A 7,731-nucleotide genomic window follows, 5' to 3' on the forward strand; every position below is an offset into this window, starting at 1 on the left:
CAACAATGCCTCACAGGGCCAATATATATATATACATATCATATCACAACCGCATAGGGCTTTCAATGTCATCTCATATAGCAACCACACAGGGCTTTCAATGTCAACAATAATATAAAAATACTAGACTTACCTCATATGTCCAACTTCAAACTGCATCTGTTTCACTTTCAGTCTGCTTTCTTTTCAGGTTTTAACTTTACATTTCAATAGTACTTAAATACCTTAGCCGAGGGATATCTTCCACGGCTTTACTTTACTTACCTGCATGCTTTTTAACTTTCCATGTCGTCAATTACTTCCTTCTGTTGGTGTCATCCTTCTGTTAAGAACCAAGGTTAGTATAAGGAATTTTCCTATGACTTGGATCTAAAGCATGATCTCAGATGTAGAAGAAAGGTAACACCCTAAACGTCCTGTAGCTTCCTATTTATAGATATGGCGCGCAACACATCGATAACCAAGACTCTACTAGACATAGCCTGTAGACAATCCAAGGACGAACTCCTCTAATACCACTTTTGTCATGATCTAACCCCGTAGGTCATGACTGGGGTCTGACTTGGACACCCCATGTACCAAGCTATCAACTGTGGTCAAATTGAACTATAAATAAAATAATATCATGTAATAGAGCCCTACTGGGCAATAACATTTTCATAAACCTATAGGCCTTTTCGTTTGTATCATAACATGACAGGGCATGCAAGCCGACAAGGCTGCCATAACATAACAACACATATCATATATCATGTAGACTCAGCTGAATCAAACTGACATATACAACCCACATATACATATCTGTAGACCTCTAAAAATATAAATGACAACATATGGCGGGACAGTCCCCCCGGCGTACCCCGAATGGATAAAACAATTTTATATATCAGTGGACAATATCAAAAACTAGGCCCCGATACAATGGAGCCTTTTCCACCTGAGCTGCATGGAATCCTAAGCTGACAGACTCCCAAAACTTGTATCTGTACCTGCGGGCATGAATGCAGCCCCCCGAGAAAGGGGGTCACTACGACATATGTATTGAGTAGGTAAAACATAACATGATACAAGTGGAAGAATATCTGAAGTAGAGAAGCAGGGGATAAAATGTCAAATCAGAAACCTGTACTTGGAAAAGTAAAATCATGCATGCTCAAACTTTCAATATAGCCGGCTCTATCAGGGATCTAGTGAATCATATTTGTAGTATCAATATCAGGCCCCATGCCATCGTCACCTTATTACAACACATCATTATAGTATCAGTATCAGTCCCCATGCCATCATCACCTTATTATAACACATCGTCATCATATATATATATACGGATGCCCGCCCTCTAGCGAGGGACTCGGTGAACAATGTAGTGGATTGCACGAATCTGATAACTGGCTCGGGATTCGGAGAACAAGTGTTACAGTATACACGAGTAGAGTAGTGAGAAACAAAATACAGTTTAAATCATTATCTGAGACTCAATGAAGTCATCAAGTGAACCATCACCTGGGGATCAAGGCAGAAGGTATCTAACGTATACTATCTAACTGTCCCTAAGGACTATGCAAAAAGGAGTTTTTGGAAATCTTAGACATATACCAATATAAAATTTCTTATAGAAGTCCGAGCATTGGTTATCTGAGAGCCTTTCTTTTTTACAAACAAGAGCTTAGTCAAATCAATTGTTATACAGTCATATAGAAGACTCGAGGATAGAAGCTTACTACTTCAAAGTTTAATCATTCAAAAGTGAGTGAGGGTCCTAAAGTCATATTCAGAACCTGGGAATGGAATTACCCCCAAAGCTTATATCATATCCTGCTTACAGCTAAGACATGCCAAAAGATAAAAGATAGGCTTTACATACCTATACCAAAAACATACCAAGAGAAGCTTCACATACCTCTTATGGACTCCCCTTAATCGTATTTACGTCGTTGTCCTCGAAACCTATTTAATATGGAAGTAATGCAAGTGTTAACAACCTTAGACTTTTCAGCAACTTATACTACCCACGAGTATTCATAGCTTTCATCCCTTCGCTCGCCTTCTTGACTAGTTCCTTAACTAGTTAAGACGTTAACAAAAATTGGGCAGCACCTCCCCTATAATGTGCCCTATCCAAATTTCCAATTAGGACCCTAAATACTATAGACAACTAAAAACAACAACCTGCAACATATGTTTACGCTATTCATACCAACAATATACAACATAAACTCCAAACGACTCGCTCAAAAATACGATATAAAAATAGGGTTTCTAGTTTCCATTTTGCAAAACCTTTAACTGTACGAAGCGGGGGGTCGTGTGGATGTAACCAGAAGCTCCACCACCTCATTTAGAACATATTTAGACCCTGCAACCACAAGCCACATCCCTGCAGTAGCACCTCACAAAAACAACACTTTATTTCGACAACAATTCAACTATAGCGACTCCAATTTAGTTTATTCCGAACGTCAAGTATTTCTATGAAATTTCCACATTTACAGCCACTCCATAACAACACCACAAAGTCCAAATTAAAAGGAGAAACCTTACCTTACCCGAAATTGGCCAAAATTGTCAAATCATAACTCGGAACTTCTTCAAACGTGCTGAAATTGAGCGGGCTGTTTGTGCGACTTCCTCGCTGCCCCAAATTGGATTTTATTTTTATTAAATATTTTCATATAACCAAGGGATACCATAATTAATTAATTCACAGAACGAAACTCGGAGGCTTACCTCCAATGGCCTAACCCTTAGCTCCTCCTCTCCTGCCTCCAACGTTTTTCCTCTTCTTTCTTTCACTTTTCTTGACGTAAAGATAAAGAGATGGTTCCGTAGCTGTCGTAAAATACATATATACATCTTCACGGGGTTGAGGAACACCATAGATAATTACTTTACGGAGGAAAATTGGAAAACTTACCTCAAACTCTTCAAACCATGGCTGCCTCATCCTCTTACGTTTTCTCTCTATTTTTTAGCTGATTTTGGATAATGAATAAGTGAGTAGTCACATAATACACATATATATGAGGTGACACATGTCAACACCTAAGGGTGACATGTGTCAGGCCCTTATTGGGCCACCTCAACCATACGACCAATGGGGTGCTACCACATGGCAGTGGGATCCACCTCCCCCAAGAAGGTTGGTCACCTACTTGAAACCAAGAAGGTGGGTCACCTGCCTGCTTGAGGTGCTTCCATGTGTCACCTCCCTAGGCTTCCACGTGTCACTTTTTTTTCCCTCGTGGGTTCATAATCTCGTCTTATTTTAAGAGCCTATGTAATCCATGCTACGCAAGCTTGGTACGTGCCCCACTAGCTTAAGTATGTAATACTTCCAAGTTAGTAGCTTATGTAGGTAAATCGATTCCAACAACTCATTACTTAGCCTCCAATTCCTTCCGGATTCTTATGACACCATTTCCAACTTTCTCTACTATGGGGTATTACATTCTCCCTTCCTTAGAGTCGTTTGATAGTGTCGTAGCGTATCCGTCTCCCCTGATAATGTCTGAGGGACGTATGAGACATTCCGAGTTTAAAAGTATGGGGTGTAACATCCTTCCCCCTTTAGAACATTCGTCCCCGAATGTTAGACAAATTTTTTCTTAGCTCCTTATACAAATCGTAGGGATATTCTTTATTGTTTCCATAACACATACTTCTATCCAAGCACCTAATATACGAGTTTCAGGAATTGGAGTTACCTGTTGATGTCGGGAATAGGTGAGAATACTTCTTTCATGCTCTCATCAGTTCCCCCGGTCACTCTCTTTTTGGTTTTGGTTTTTCCACCGCATCTTGATAGAAGGCACGTCATTAGTCTACAATCTTCCAATTTGCCAATCTATGATGGCGATAGGTTTTTCCTCACGGGATTTCATCTCCTGGACCTCATCTATGGAATATACCCTGGGTGACTTGTCAGTACCCTTGCGAAGCATTCTTATCTGATGGACTAGGCGTATAGTTTCCAAATGAGGTTGTAAGCTCAACTTACCAGCCACGTTGCTTACCTTATGAGTAACTTGATATAGTCTAATATATTTTGGGTTAAGTCTCCTTTTTTGGGTGACTCCGTGATGAACATCCAATCATTCATTTGAACTCTGAATGTCGATGTCGATTATCTGTATCTCATTTCTGCCAACTCTGGGTTGTTAGTTAATAGTTTTCTTAATCCTGTTTGGCCTACCAACTTAGAGCCCGTTTGGATTGGCTTTAAGTTGGTCAAAACCAACTTAAAGCCCCTTTTTAGCTTTTGGACGTGTTTGCCTAATGCTGACTTTAAGCCATAAAGTTCTTAAAGTCAGTCAAAAATGAAAAGTTAGGATTTCTAACTTTTTTTTCCAAAGTGCTTAAAGTCATTTTCTTTGACCATGAAAATTACTTTTATATATCTTATATTTTAACTAAATTTTCAAACTACCTTTTTTTATTCTTTTAACCCTAAAATTCACATCATAAGCACTTTTATCCAAACACTCAACTGCTTATTTATAAAACTAACTTTCAGCACTTCAAAGTTCTAAAAGCACTTCATACATAAAAGTTACTTTTTTAAGCCAATCCAAACGGGCTCTTAGTCTTTTTCCCCAACAGGGGGACTTATACACTTTTCTTTACAACATCTTGTAGGGGGTCATCTGAATGATGGAATGGTAGCCCTTCTCATAGGAAAATTCCATAAGTGGTAGGCGATCATCTAAGTTACTCTTAAATCCAACAATATTAGTCTGCAGTATATCTTCTAATGTCTGATAGTATGCTCAGTTTATTCAGCAGCTCGAGGGAAAAATAGGGGTACTAAGACCTACCTGTGTTCCTGATCTCTTCTTGGACTGATGTCCAAATGTTAATCTTTAATTGAAGTTCTTCTATCTAAGATATTAGATGGGGAAACCTCACGGAACCTTACTACCTCCATGTTTTATAACTCCACCTAATATTAGCTGCAAAGGTACTCTTGATTGGAAGCAAATGGGCTGATTTATTAGCCTACTCACAATAACCTATATAGGACCCTACTCTTAGAGAGTACAAAATACGTTCATAACGATGTTGATAATTTTGGAACTGTTAGTCTCGTATAGTCCTTCTCAACTCTTTTCAGAATTTTTATTGGCATTCGATCTTTTGGGTCCTTCTTCCCCTTTTTTTCAAATCCTTAGAGTTGGCTACCGAATAATGATGCAGTCCTCTCATATAATGGCTCTTTTAGTCGTTCTTTGCTTTATCCAGCATGATCTGGTATAACTACGAAAGAGTTTTGGCATAGAAGCTCGCTATCTGTAGTAACCAGCTAGTTCAGTGAGTTTTACTTAAACTCTTTCACCATTTCCCTTACCTCTGCTTGTAATCCTCTAGACCCATTATCTTGTGTCATTCTTTACCTTTACAAGATTATGAGAGGGTACAAGAAGTATCCTAGTCTTACCTCGCTAGTTCTCACATTTTACCCTACCTTTTTCTCCCTTATCCTACCCTCGATGTCGGGTAGATCTCTGGTCTACTCATGGCCATGTCTTACTTCACCCGTAGTACTAATTCCATCTCGGTAGTTTGGCTTAACCTATCTTTGCACCTCTCGGTTGTTAATTGCAACTTGGGCTCCTTCACCTGGGATAATAGCTGTGGGGACTCCGTAAGGTCCTACCACTCCCTTACCCTATAATTTTACCCCTTCTAGGCTAAGTATGTAGACTTTGACCGAAGGAGCAGGGGTTAATATCGTTAATCCACAGGTAACATTCCCTTTAGAGTCATCTGTCAATAGTGTGTGAAGTGAGTCTTGTAACCCTGGTCATACTGTGGAATTTTTGACCTTGGGTATTACTTCCTTTTATCCGTAACTTACATCAACTGGTACCCTTACCTTTTGGGTTTTGCTTTTTCTTGCCCTCAGAGTTGGCTGCCAAGTGGTGTCGAAATTCCCTCGCCCACTGGTCCATATATCCCTTCGGTGGTTTGCCTCTCATTAACAAGTAATATATTGAAGAATTATGGCTCGAGTGTGTCGTCAGTTAGCAATTAGCTAATCGTTCTTGTTTTGCTTAAGTCTTTGTTACAATTTCCTTAACGTATATTATAATACTCTAGGTACATAATCTCATATCGTTTCTCTGTCGCTAGTTCAGATTCTTCCATCTCGCTGATCATACCAGCACTAACGCATTAAGTTCCATCTGAATTTCGAAGTTAAGCGTGCTGGGGCGAGAGTAATACTGGGATGGGTGACCTCCTTGGGAAGTCTTCGTGTCGCATTTCATTAAAATCCTTGCAAGTATCGGTGTAGACCTTTAGCTCCACTATCCTTCATTCATTTTGTGTTCTCCTCATTTTCTACCACAGGAGGCTTTCTATTCCTTTTTCTTTGGTTATTTATCTATCGCAACATCATTTGCGACTAACTCTATAACCAACATTTTGGCTTTTGGTCTAGCATGCTATCATTATCCTTCGTAATACCTCTTAATTTGGTTGATATCCTTTCATGGTTACACTCTTTTATTTTTATTCGCAACCGCCTTCTAGTGTTATGTTGTTCAGGGTCCTATCACAAACTTCTTAACGCTGCGTTATGTAGCATTCTGGCTTCCATCCAATTATTGGTAGCTTCCATACCTTTCTAACATGGTTCAGCAAGATATCTTATTGAAGTTTAGACGTCTATCTCACATATATTGCTATATCAATTGCCTCCTCCTACCTTTGCCATTTTCTCATTAACTTCCCCCCTTTAGATGGTACTCGTACTTTCATCTGCTTGTACCTTGCTCTATGTCTCTTTGTCCAGTCTCAATTTCACCCAATCTCTTCCTCCAATCTACTTGGTACTGCATCATGTCTTCTTCTATCTTCATATTTTATAATCGGACTATCCACGTACGGAGCCTTGGCTAAATTATGAAGCGACGAGAACCTTTCCATATTTAATATGATGTCCTGCCTACTAACCGGTACTTGAATAATGTGACCCAAGGAACAACTCATCCAAGGCCACCTTCTACTTTTCCTTTTCCCAGAATTACTTCGCACCTATAGTCGTTCTAATTCCAATTAGGCAGTGCTAGTATTCCGATGATAACTATTTAAGGTTTTCTTGAAGTGGTAGCTTTATCCCAACCTATATCCTTTGCTTCTTGGGGCGAATAAAAGTTGTGCCATTTTTTCCTTAAGTTTTCCATCCTCGTCCCTTAAGGGTTCCACTATTTTTGGGGCGACGTTGTGTACATGCGTCATTTTTTTTATATCTTAAGCCCCGTGCTCTTACTGCGATCTCAACACAGGCCTTTAACTTAGTCAACGTGTACTAAGTGCGTCTTACTAGTGGTTCCACTTTATCCCTACATACTTGTATCACACTATTCAATTCATACTTATATATCCCCCTTTTAATTCGTATTCGTGTTTAGTTCCTGACATCTCTTTGAGGTGCTTCTGTTAGAAGTTCTTTTCCCAATTAGTCGGTTGTGAACTATAAACTGTTATCGTGAACCATTTTCCAACCATTGTTGGAAGAAACCAAAACCTCTTAAGCATCACAGTACTTCCCTTTTAATACTTGCCCGACCTAGTCTCCTTCCAAGTTTATCCTCAAGTTATGAACAACTTGTCTAATTTACGATAGGAATTGAGGGCTTGGGACTTTCAAAAAGAGTGAAGCTCAATTACTAGACACCTTACCCTTCAACCTGAGCTTCTATTTTTTTTTCCTATAACACAATTATGGTT

The 7,731-nt window shown here is 39.3% G+C and overlaps 1 pseudogene; it reads left to right on the top strand.

Moving 5' to 3' along the window:
• The first annotated feature begins 6,143 nt into the window (after nt 1-6,143).
• LOC129883854 (5S ribosomal RNA) lies at nt 6,144-6,264 on the top strand (annotated as a pseudogene).
• Nucleotides 6,265-7,731: the final 1,467 nt, after the last annotated feature.

The sequence above is a fragment of the Solanum dulcamara genome, chromosome 3, assembly GCF_947179165.1.
Source record: "Solanum dulcamara chromosome 3, daSolDulc1.2, whole genome shotgun sequence".
Classification (NCBI taxonomy): Eukaryota; Viridiplantae; Streptophyta; class Magnoliopsida; order Solanales; family Solanaceae; genus Solanum; species Solanum dulcamara.